Source organism: Scyliorhinus torazame, chromosome 1 (assembly GCF_047496885.1).
Source record: "Scyliorhinus torazame isolate Kashiwa2021f chromosome 1, sScyTor2.1, whole genome shotgun sequence".
NCBI lineage: Eukaryota > Metazoa > Chordata > Chondrichthyes > Carcharhiniformes > Scyliorhinidae > Scyliorhinus > Scyliorhinus torazame.
The window spans coordinates 274,847,494-274,860,259 of record NC_092707.1 but is presented as its reverse complement, the minus strand read 5'-3'; the positions used below and the strand labels follow the sequence as shown (position 1 = coordinate 274,860,259).

Sequence of the window (12,766 nt, the reverse complement as noted above, 5' to 3'; positions counted from 1 at the left end):
AAGTGCTGAGGTGACCGTTCTTGATGGAGATAAGTGTGTCCAAGAATGCAACTGATTTTGGAGAGTAGTCCATGGTGAGTCTGATGGTGGGATGGAACTTATTGATGTATTCGTGTAGTCGTTTCAGTGATTCTTCACCATGGGTCCAAAGGAAAAAAATGTCATCGATGTATCTGGTGTATAACGTCGGTTGAAGGTCCTGTACGGTGAGGAGGTCTTGTTCAAACTTGTGCTTGAAGATGTTGGGATATTGTTGCATGGAATGTTGGCATATTTTTGCATGGAATCACTTCCATGGAATCATGGTTCTGGAATGAAGTATCCTTTCCTCAGTTTTACAAATTTAAAAAAAAGTAATTGGGTTCATATCCAGTATCCTTGTGAGTGTTGGTGTCTGGTCCGGGTTTGTAATAGAGCCAGATGGCTCTGCAATTGTTGATGATTTATTAATTTAATTTAAATTCCACCAACTACCATGGTCGGATTAGAACCTGTGTCCCCAGGTCATTAGCCTTGGGAATGTCACTCCTCAGGTTCAATGATGAATACCTTTAAAACTTGATTGCTTAGACATGGTCTACAAATAAAGGGGGAACAGATGAAAGTATCCTTTGGTGCAGAAGATCAATTCTAAATTACACAAGTTGTCAAGTTTGGGAAATGTTTTGAATGGGATTTATAGAATGATTATGAATCAATCTAACAAAGCTATCTTGAAACTGATGGTTTTTGATTATGGAATTGATGAGCTGCATGCTGGTGTATTCTGAATGTCGCTTCAAAGTGCTGGGCCACAGAGGTGTGAATGGACCACGTGCCCACTGCAGCTCCATAGTATCCCTTCTCGTCACTCCCGCGCATGCGCCACACATAGGACACGCCCTCTCCCCGTGAACCACGCCCTCTCCCCGTGAACCGGCCCCATTCCCCACCCTGCCCGTGCCCCCGCGGTCCAGCGATAGGACGTCGCATTGACATCGCAAGCCCCGCCCCATCTCCCGCGTGCCTGGTCTCGCCCTCGATGTGCTCAGCCTCGCCCTTTCTCCGCATGCCCGTTTCCCCCCCCCGCGTGCCTGGTTCCGCCTCGTTCCCCCCCGCGTGCCTGGCCCCATCCTTGTCTGTGACTGGCGCCGCCCCCCCTCCCCGCGTGCCTGGCCCCGCCCCTCTCCTCGGCCCGGATGTGGCAACCTCCTCACGGTGTGTGGACAGCGGAATATGGCGACCGTGGAGTAACGGTTGAGGGAGCGACCGATATTGTACCACGGAAATATCTTTTAATCTTCCAAAATAAGGTAAGGTTATAATGTGTTATTTCAGAACACTGTTTAAATGGCCGTGACATCGTGTCCCTGATGGTTCAATCAAGCGGTTGGTGTTCGGGGACCGGTTAAAGTGCAGCCTGGCAGCAGCTTTGTTTTAGTCTAACACGGGAATGATATTAACTTTCTCCACAGCCTTCCAGACAAAGAGTGTGGTGCTGAAATACCCAGCTGGACTGCCTGCCGGCTGTCTATCCTGCTCTAATTGCACCCCCTGGTTAGGAACAGGTGCAGTGCTGGTGATCTTATTGAAGCCAGTGCTGGGCAATGGGGTCGTGGTCTCCTAAATGTCAGTGTGTCTCTTCCCTCTCTCCCATTTAAATAGCACTCGGGTCTCCACAAGTGCCATCAAAACCCCTATTTAGGAGCAGCCTCTTTGCTGTCTCGTTCCATTCTTCCACTTGAATGCGATAACCCTTTAAAAGCAGGTTTGGCATTTCTTTGGCATATGCTTTCTCCAGTGCCCTCCAGCTTTGTACATCATATTCTGCAGCACGGTATTGCAGCCACGGCTTGAAGTGGAATTGTGTTGTTTATCTATCAGCATTGTATGAAAAGAGTGACTTACAAAAATGTTCACACTGGATATATATATAAGAGATTGGGTATTTTTTTTTTTAGGGGGCAATTGTCAAAGACACAAATGCTGGGTGATTACCTTGTACCTGTATTATATAAAATGCAGTTCCATTTGACTGGCCATATCTTGAAATTCTGTACAATATTTGATTTATGTATTATTTTGTTTTATTTTTATCTGTTTCTTGCTATTCTGAGAATACAAAAGAGCATTTATCTGATTTTGGTGTTTCTATCTGTAATCAGTAACACATTTGTATTGTAACAGAACTTTAATGTGGTCATTTGAAGAACACATTACAATATATTGTAGATCCTGCTATCTCTGATGCCTCATGCATGGTGGGGTATATTGAACACATTTACAATGTAAACATGTTTTGCTGTAATTCACCATTTTAAACTTCACTGCACCTTGGGTTCTCTGATCAGTGACTTATTATATACATGTTATTTCAATAACTAAATATAAATCGTTTACAAGCTGAATCAGGGGTAGGATTTAATGCGCTTCTCTTGTGCCCTCTCTTCTGACTGGCCCCCTCTCTTCTGACTGGCCCCCCCTCTCTTCTGACGGGGCCCCCCCTCTCTTCTGACGGGGCCCCCCCTCTCTTCTGACGGGCCCCCCCTCTCTTCTGACGGGCCCCCCCTCTCTTCTGACGGCCCCCCCCTCTCTACTGACTGCCCCCCCCTCTCTACTGACTGCCCCCCCCTCTCTTCTGACTGCCCCCCCTCTCTTCTGACTGCCCCCCCTCTCTTCTGACTGCCCCCCCTCTCTTCTGACTGCCCCCCCTCTCTTCTGACTGCCCCCCCTCTCTTCTGACTGCCCCCCCTCTCTTCTGACTGCCCCCCCATCTCTTCTGACTGCCCCCCCCATCTCTTCTGACTGCCCCCCCCATCTCTTCTGACTGCCCCCCCCTCTGACTGCCCCCCCCTCTGACTGCCCCCCCCCTCTGACTGCCCCCCCCCTCTGACTGCCCCCCCCCCTCTGACTGCCCCCCCCCCTCTGACTGCCCCCCCCCCTCTGACTGCCCCCCCCCCTCTGACTGCCCCCCCCCCTCTGACTGCCCCCCCCCCTCTGACTGCCCCCCCCCCTCTGACTGCCCCCCCCCCCTCTGACTGCCCCCCCCTCTGACTGCCCCCCCCTCTGACTGCCCCCCCCCCTCTGACTGCCCCCCCCTCTGACTGCCCCCCCCCCTCTGACTGCCCCCCCCCCTCTGACTGCCCCCCCCCCTCTGACTGCCCCCCCCTCTGACTGCCCCCCCCCCCTGACTGCCCCCCCCCCTCTGACTGCCCCCCCCCCTCTGACTGCCCCCCCCCTCTGACTGCCCCCCCCCCTCTGACTGCCCCCCCCCCTGACTGCCCCCCCCCCTGACTGCCCCCCCCCCTGACTGCCCCCCCCTGACTGCCCCCCCCCCCTGACTGCCCCCCCCCTCTGACTGCCCCCCCCTCTGACTGCCCCCCCCCTCTGACTGCCCCCCCCCTCTGACTGCCCCCCCCCTCTGACTGCCCCCCCCCTCTGACTGCCCCCCCCCTCTGACTGCCCCCCCCCTCTGACTGCCCCCCCCCTCTGACTGCCCCCCCCTCTGACTGCCCCCCCCTCTGACTGCCCCCCCCTCTGACTGCCCCCCCCCTCTGACTGCCCCCCCCCTCTGACTGCCCCCCCCTCTGACTGCCCCCCCCCTCTGACTGCCCCCCCCCTCTGACTGCCCCCCCCCTCTGACTGCCCCCCCCCTCTGACTGCCCCCCCCCTCTGACTGCCCCCCCCTTCTGACTGCCCCCCCCCTCTTCTGACTGCCCCCCCCTCTTCTGACTGCCCCCCCTCTTCTGACTGCCCCCCCCCTCTTCTGACTGCCCCCCCCTCTTCTGACTGCCCCCCCCTCTTCTGACTGCCCCCCCCTCTTCTGACTGCCCCCCCCTCTTCTGACTGCCCCCCCTCTTCTGACTGCCCCCCCCCCTCTTCTGACTGCCCCCCCCCCCTCTTCTGACCGGCCGCCCCCCCCCCTCTTCTGACCGGCCGCCCCCCTCCCCCTCCTCCTCCTCTTCTGACCGCCCCCCCCTTCTCTTCTGACCGCCCCCCCCTTCTCTTCTGACCGCCCCCCCCTTCTCTTCTGACCGCCCCCCCTTCTCTTCTGACCCCCCCCCTCTTCTGACCACCCCCTCTCTTCTGACCGGCCCCCCTTCTCTTCTGACCGGCCCCCCTTCTCTTCTGACCACCCCCCCTCTCTTATGACCACCCCCCCTCTCTTATGACCGCCCCCCCCTTCTCTTCTGACCGCCCCCCCTTCTCTTCTGACCGCCCCCCCCTTCTCTTCTGACCGCCCCCCCTTCTCTTCTGACCGGCCCCCCTTCTCTTCTGACCACCCCCCCTCTCTTATGACCACCCCCCCTCTCTTATGACCACCCCCCTCTCTTCTGACCGCCCCCCCCTTCTCTTCTGACCGCCCCCCCTTCTCTTCTGACCGCCCCCCCCTTCTCTTCTGACCGCCCCCCCTTCTCTTCTGACCGCCCCCCCCTTCTCTTCTGACTGCCCCCCCTTCTCTTCTGACCGCAGGCCCCCCCCCTCCTCTTCTGACCGGCCGCCCCCCCCTCTTCTGACCGGCCGCCCCCTCCCCCTCCTCCTCCTCCTCTTCTGACCGGCCCCCCTTCTCTTCTGACCGCCCCCCCTTCTCTTCTGACCGCCCCCCCCTCTCTTCTGACCGCCCCCCCTTCTCTTCTGACCGCCCCCCCTTCTCTTCTGACCGCCCCCCCCTTCTCTTCTGACCGCCCCCCCTTCTCTTCTGACCGCCCCCCCTTCTCTTCTGACCGCCCCCCCTTCTCTTCTGACCGCCCCCCCTCTCTTCTGACCGCCCCCCCCTTCTCTTCTGACCGCAGGCCCCCCCCCTCCTCTTCTGACCGGCCGCCCCCCCCTATTTTGACCGGCCGCCCCCTCCCCCTCCTCCTCCTCTTCTGACCGGCCCCCCCTTCTCTTCTGACCGACCCCCCCCTTCTCTTCTGACCGCCCCCCCCCTTCTCTTCTGACTGGCAGGCCCCCCCCCATCCTCTTCTGACCTGCCGCCCCCCCCCCTCTTCTGGCCGGCCGCCCCTCCCCCTCCTCCTCCTCTTCTGACCGCCCCCCCTTCTCTTCTGACCGCCCCCCCTTCTCTTCTGACCGCCCCCCCCTTCTCTTCTGACTGGCAGGCCCCCCCCCCTCTTCTGACCTGCTGCCCCCCCCCACCTCCTCCTCTTCTGACCCCTCCCCCTCCCCCTCCTCCTCCCCCTCCCCCTCCTCCTCCCCCTCCTCCTCCTCTTCTGACCAGCCCCCCCATCTCTTCTGACCGGCCCCCCATCTCTTCTGACCGCCCTCCCCTTCCTGCTGACCGGCACCCCCTCCTCCTCTGACCGGCCGACCCCCCCCCCCCCACCCTCCTCCTTCTCCTCCCCCTCCCTCCTCCTTCTCCTCCCCCTCCTCCTCCTCCTCCCCCCCCCCCCCTTCTGACCGCCCGCCCCTTCCTCTTCTGACCGGCCCCCGCCTCCTCCTCTGACCGGCCGCCACCCCCCCCCCCCCCTCCTCCTCCTCTTCTGACCGGCGCCCCCCCCTGCCTCCATAGTGTTCCATTGAACCATCCTATAGAAACTTAATACCACACCTCAAAAACTGATCAGAACTGTTGCAAAGGATGGTGCATAATTTGTGGACTAAATGTAATTGGAGTTTTCTTTTGCATTGTAGAAGTCTATAAATGTCCAAGAATCTGGATTTGTGTGGGAAATTGAGATAAGGTTCACAAAGTGTGAGGATTTAAATTCCAGTCTAAACTGACAAATTATGTTTGCTTGACACCAAAGTTTGATTTAAGTAGCTGTGTCAATATTTGTTCTACGATCTTAAAGGTTCATTTGATATATTTATTAGTATATGGCCTTTTCTCAGTCCACCAAAGTTACTCTTTGAATAGTTATGTTGTCAATATGTAAAAATTCCTCTGACAACACCCCTCAAACGTCTTTGCAAATGTACACTGCGTCATATGCAACCTATTCCTGAATATCAAAATAGTTCTTGGTAGAAATCTGGTTGAACGAGTCCTACTAAAGGTGAAAGGAAACTTGCATCTTTAATTCTATTGTTTGAAGGAAGAGATAGGAAAATTGGAAACTTTGTACATCTGAAACAGATTGGATGATCATTTTGAAAATCTTTTAATTGCTACTATAGCCTTTTTGAAGCATTTAGTACAAATGCATAAAGGAGAATGGGGTTACTTTATTCCACAGGGATATTGTATATAGAAAGTATGTGAAATAATTAAATTTATGAAGTAAACCAAAACATAGAATGATAAACGTTATAGGTAAAGCTGTAAACATTTTTAAAAAGCCTTCTGTGAATCAACATATATCTCTAGATGATACAATTTAATTCAATGCATCGTTAGTTAATGTAATTGTTTTTACAGTGAAGTTAAAACTGTACGTGTTATGAACATGATTTGGTTATTTGTGTGTGAATGATAAATTGGATCTAAATAAAGTCAGTGAAAGGATGCCAATCAAATTGATTGCCTTGTCCCAGATCATGTTGAGCTTCTTGAGTTGTTGGAGTTGCACCCAACCAGACGTGTGGAGAGTGTCCCATCACAGTCCTAGGTGTGTCTTATAGGTAGTAGACAGGTTTTGCGAGTGAGAGGTGAGTTACTCGCTACAGCATACCCAGTTTCTGACCTATTCTGGTATCCATACCATTTATGTGGCTGATTTATTTACGTTCCTGGTCAATGATGACACCCTGCATATTGATGATGTTGTCTATCTGAGGAATTTTGAATGGAGCTGTGCAGTCATCAGCAAACAGCCCTACTGCTTGGAGAGCAGGTTACTGATAAAGGAGCTAAAGTAATTGGACTTGGGTGCTGCCAGACAAACTCTGGGACCTAGATGATTGGCCTCCATGACTATAATGTTATGATCTTGAGGGAGACCAGTAACCTTTTAAAAAGAAATTCAGATTCCAGTTATTAACTGAAAGGATTATGCCACAAGCTTTCACGTTTTCAACAAAGCAAATGCTACTAACTTAACACAAGGGCTGGAATTTTCCGGTCCAGCTGATGTGAATGGAAATTTCCAATGGCTCTTCGGCTGCACCATGGGAGAGCTCACTGTGTGGCAGGTGGTGGAGAATTCCAGCTTATATTTTTTAAACATTTATTCTTTAAGCCTGAAAATCTCAATAGGATATCTCTCCATTCTACTGCTATTTCCACCCAAGAATTCCCCTAGTTTTTATAGGATCTTAAAGGTTTAATTCCCCTGGGACCAAACCAAGGCATGTTATAGGTCTCGGGAGTTCACTTTGAAGATGCCCCTGCTATTCTCTGAGATATGAGATTTCTTGTGGTCACTTCATTAACACCTAGCTCCTCCAGCTCACCTTCAACATCTAACAATTGTGGACACCCCAGATCAAGAATGGGCCTCACATCTTTCTTGCTGAGTGACTCCAAAATCAGAAAACACCCTTGGTTTCTGATAGCCCTTTGTTTCTTATCTACAACTCCTGGTAGATTTCTCTCTGCTTCTCAAAGCTGCTTTCAGATTCTATGTCCAGATAGAGATTCAAACTATTCATCTGCAATTTCTAAACCTCCCCTTTATTCTGGGAAACGATAAGAGTAACTTAAATAAAAGCAAAATACCATGGATGCAAATTTGAAATACAAACCGAAAATGCTGGATAAACTCAGCTGGTCTGGCAGCATCTGTTCTGTAGGAGAATCATATGGACTCAACATTAACTCTGTTTCTCTTTACACAGATGCTGTCAACCTGCTGAATGTATCCAGCATTTTCTGATTAATTAAAACCCCTAAGAGGACAACTGTAGACATCTTGGGCGAAATTCTCCCCCAACGGCGGGATGCCCGCCGACTGGCGCCAAAGCCGGCGCAAATCAGACGGGCATCGCGCCGGCAAAAAGGTGCGGAAGTCTCCGCATCTTTGGCGGCCTAGCCCCAACATTGAGGGGCTAGGCCGACGCCGGAGGGATTTCCGCCCCGCCAGCTGGCGGAAATGGCGTTAGATGCCCCGCCAGCTGGCGCGGAAATGCGGCGCATGCGCGGGAGCGTCAGCGGCCGCTGTCAGTTTCCCCGCGCATGCGCGGGAGCGTCAGCGGGCGCCGAAAGTTTCCCGCGCATGCGCAGTGGGGAGAGTCTCTTCCGCCTCCGCCATGGTGGAGGCCGTAGCGGAGGCGGAAGGGAAAGAGTGCCCCCACGGCACAGGCCCGCCCGCGGATCGGTGGGCCCCGATCGCGGGCCAGGCCACCGTGGGGGCACCCCCCGGGGTCAGATCGCCCCGCGCCCCCCCCCAGGACCCCGGAGCCCGCCCACGCTGCCTGGTCCCGCCGGTAAATACCAGGTTTGATTTACGTCGGCGGGACAGGCAATTCCTGGGCGGGACTTCGGCCCATCCGGGCCGGAGAATCCAGCGGGGGGTCCCGCCAACCGGCGCGGCTGGATTCCCGCCCCCGCCCAATCTCCGGGAGCGGAGACTTCGGCGGGGGCGGGGGCGGGATTCACGGCGGCCAACGGCCATTCTCCGACCCGGCGGGGGGTCAGAGAATGACGCCCATTGTCTCCACCACAAATCTCAGAAAGGGCCACTCATTGTTTTGTACTTTCCCACAACTCTGACCTTATTAAATAAACGCAGACCACCCTTTAAATGGCAATTTCTTAACGTCCTCTATGCTAACCTATCACCAATGATTCCTGCTCAACTTGTGTTTAACAATTCATTCCCCAAGCCAAAGGTTGTTCTATGAAAACACATGAATCATTTATGTTAGACATTTTCACAATAACCAACTTCCTTTATGCCAGCTATGATTCCATTCACTGGAGAATATTACCCTTGTTCCTCATTGACTTTAGTTTTCCTAAGTTTGTGGAGGTACTGGTGAACAAATCACAAGGCTAATACCAGGACTGAGAAGATACACTTATCAGTAAAGGTTGAAGAGGCTGGGCCTCTTTTATCTAGAAGATAAAAGGCTGAGTGAGGAACTACTGTAGGACTTTTAACTTTTTGAAAGGGTAGATATAGAAAAATGTTTTCGCTTGTGAAGAATTCCAAAACTAGAGATCATGGCTGTGATTTAGCGGCCAGTTAGCTGTGGGCGCAAATCCCGTAATGACTGCTAAATAGCGTGAGAGGTCAAAAACGGGATTTGCGCCGGTGAGATTTCAGAACGCGTTCTTCCTGGGCCCACCCCGATGACGCAATCGGGTTCACACGCAGGAAGGGCATGAACCAGATTAACATGAATTTGAATCCATTAGCACCTACTTAGCGGGGTTAGCGTTGCTACTTCAGCCCTCAGCAAATATTCCCACTCACCAGATGTGACATCACATTGTCACAAATTGCTATTGCTTTTTAAAAATGGGAACCAGGTGTTATGACCTCTGAGAGGCAGGAAGGAGATGAGCACCACCATGTGCACTGAATACCAGGGAGGCCAAGGGGACATGCCACTGGGCAGCTCACGTGTGGGGAGTGGTAAAGAAAGAGGAGGACAGCTGTTGAGGCATGAGGCTGTCCTCGCAGGGTGGGGGTCACAGTTGGTGTCGGTGGTCCAGAAGTCTGCTTTCACTGCTGTGTGGGAATGCTTTCATTTCTGTGTAAGTTTGCTGTCTGTGGCGTGGGAGTCTGGGTCGGGGCGGCGGCTGGATGAGGTGGGGGGTGGGGTGTGATGAGCATCAAAGAGCCAGGCCTAGTGGGCTGGAAGGATGAGCCCCTGAAAATGAAAACAAGACGATGCCCACCCCAGAGGACCTCAACCTATGGAGTAGCTGCTCAGGAGGCTTAAGTGTTGAGGCATGACAGCAATGAGGGGTGAAATACTCCACCTCGCAATTCCACAAACGCAAACCGCAATTGGGTGGCGAATCAGCAGCCTGGCCAAAATCGAGATGCACGGCCAGTGCCAATTTGGGCACCATGCTCCCAGTCCTTTCCTGATAGCGATAATGAGGTTTGCGCATTGCGGTGGCATTCAAAAGTAACATTCGTATTCATTTAAATATGATTAGCGCATTTGACCCACTATGCTCCAGGCCTCCGTGATGCTTCATCCCTTCCAAGCAGAAGTCACGCGAGCGTGGTTTACTACAGGTATTTACAAACTGGGACTGGGCTCCATGGCTGCTGAGGGGGGAGAGAGAAGGTGTGCAGAGTTTTTAAAAAATGTTTAAAATTGTACCACTTGTTGGGTGGCTGCCAGGGCTGGCGGGAGCAACGAGGAGTGACTTGCTGACTGCTCCGTGGATTTGGGGTGTCCCCCTTGGGATCAGGATGGCCTGGCTCAGGCTGCCATTGCTTCAGTATTTGTTTTACCGCACCCATTTGGTACTAGTTAAAGGCCATGGTTGCTCACTCTGCTGACTGCTCACTGTGTCCTGTAAATGTTCACTGAGCTTCTGGTCATTTGGGAACCCACCCAGGAAACCCCTCAGGAAACCCTCAGACCCTAGTTGACCCATCTAGAGGATGGGCATGGCCAAGTTCAGTCTGTGGCATTCCTCAGTGCACTCATAAGTAGCGCTGCCTGACTGTAGGGGAATAGCAGAGCTCACCTCAATCAAAGGATACAGGCACCGTGGCCTTTGGCAGCCTCCCTGGCACACTGTCCCTCTCGAGCAAAGGCCTCAACAATTTCATAGGCCTTAACAAGTGCACTATAAGGTAGTCCAATCTGCAGGACCACAAGCTGTCTCCAAGCCCTGCCTGTTCACCGCGCTCCGGCTCCCATCCACCCTGCCCCCGGGCAGGTTGTCAAAACCTGTTTCTCACACCCATGACCCACATCACACTGCAGCTGCACTCTCAGCAAACGCGCACTTTTCCCACTCACCCCCTGTAGGACCTTCCCATGCCAAGCCTCTAAGTATGGAGGCGATTGGTGGCACATCGTGACCCTCTCCACCGCACAACCAGGCGCCACCCTGCTGGTCCATCTGCAATGTGACGGATGCCCTATGTGCCTGGGCAGCAGACAATATAAACTTTAATCTGGACCAAGCCCACCAAGATGCCCGGGCAGTAGGATTTGCTACCATTGCTGGCATTCCCCAGGTCCAAAGGGGGATCGATGGACATGTCCCTCTATGAGCACTGGCTCACCAGGGGGTGCCCTTCACCAATTGGCACGGCTTTTACCGCCTGAATGTGCAGTTGGTGTGAGACAACTAGCCGCACATCATGCATGCCTTATAGCCAGACAACATGCATAATGCATATGCACTCGTTGGTTCCCTCGGATGAGGGGTGGGCTAATGACGTCTGTCCGGATGCCCCAGACCAATGCAAGAACCGCGATAACAATGCCCATGGAGCAACCAGGAATGTTATTGAGCGGTGCATCTGCATCCTGAAGATACACTTACGATGCCTGGACCGCTTTGGTGGGGCTCTCCAATATAGCCCCAGGAGGGTCTCGAACATCGTGCTGGCCTGCTGTGTTCTGCACAACATCGCGCAGCAGAGGGGCGACATACTGGAGGAGGAGGAAGATAACCGGGCCTCATCTAATGAGGAGGATGGTCAGGAAGAACCGGGCATGGAGCCCGGGCTGGTATGGCAGGTCACTAACGTGTGCTCCAGGGCCACTACACATGGGACAATCTCCACCTCCAGATTTGCAAACTAAGAGGCCTGGCTACCGGCAACCGTCACCCTGCCCCACTACTCTTCCCCACCCGAACCCCTTCAACTGATTCACCCTTCCCCCATGGCCACTCACATCCCCCCAGCCCTCCCTTCTTTCACTCCATGCCACCATTCCAGTTCCTCCTCTTCCCTCTGAGGGTCCTACCAGCATCACTGCAGGGTGTTGGCCCTGGGCAGGCAGTATCAGCGGGTCTTGTCCACAGAACGGAGGATGATGACAACTCTCTGTGAGATGAGCTCTTGGTGCTCCCCCCTTGTTTGACAAAGTCGGACTCCTGTCTTCAGGATCACCTTCCTTTGCCTGATGATCCCTGCATGTGTGCTAGCCATTCCATCACACGGCCCATATATTCTTTTCATGGCGGGGTGGGGGTGATTTATGGAGATGGTGAGCGGTCATGTGATACTCACTGGGTAAGCTGTCCTACAAGACTGCCTCATACTTTTGGCCCTGTTCCCTACCGCCTCTGAGGGTGAGCCCCAGGTGGATCATTCAGTTGTCCTGGGGCCCTGCCCCATTCTATCCTCCATCTGCAATACCCACACCACCAACCTCCCACTTGGCACAACCTCTACACCCAGCCCAGCCACCGCTTGCATCCTTCAGACAAAGGATTGAGGCAGGTCGGAATGTTGGTGAAAAAGTGTTTAATAGTGACTATATACATCATTGTGCCCTGGCTCCTACCTCTAACCTATATGCAGCATCCATGCCAGCTTAACTAATGTCTAACTTATCTTATGTGGTCTACCGCTCCTTCTAGATATGGCCCCAGACAGCAATCCGAAGTGGATGCGGCCTGCTATGTATCGCACCTCTGAATTGAGATGCCTTTGGCAACTGTCCTCAGGATTTCCTGGACCCGAGTGGGCCCGGTCAACTTTCGGGTGTCAGGTGCCACCCTGTTCGACCCCCTGCCCATCAGACGCGCCAGTGTGGGTGGGGGAGGGTTCAGAAAGTGCTGCGGTGTTCCAGCACATCCCCTGTGGGAGGCACCGTCCGCATCACCACCTCCTCCCTTGGGGTGCTCAATGGTCCCTGGGCTACTCCATGCTACGGAGATGAGACTGAAGTGAGCTCCGGAGGCTCCACCGTCACCTGGCGCTGCCCGTTCTCGTCTCCACCAAGGTGTTGACGCCCTCAACCATGGAGCACAGAG

General features: G+C 54.0%; 1 protein-coding gene across 5 annotated transcripts in view; it reads left to right on the top strand.

The window, feature by feature from the left end:
- The first annotated feature begins 1,138 nt into the window (after positions 1 to 1,138).
- Positions 1,139 to 12,766, top strand: part of pak5 (p21 protein (Cdc42/Rac)-activated kinase 5) — a 458,196-nt gene continuing 446,568 nt past the window's right edge. For 2 of the 5 annotated variants that reach the window (XM_072506321.1, XM_072506279.1), the window contains exon 1: positions 1,157 to 1,292. The gene's annotated coding sequence lies outside the window, so the exon portion shown is untranslated. Of the gene's footprint in view, positions 1,293 to 12,766 lie in introns of all 5 variants that reach the window. The other 3 variants (XM_072506274.1, XM_072506265.1, XM_072506242.1) reach the window with 3 other exon arrangements.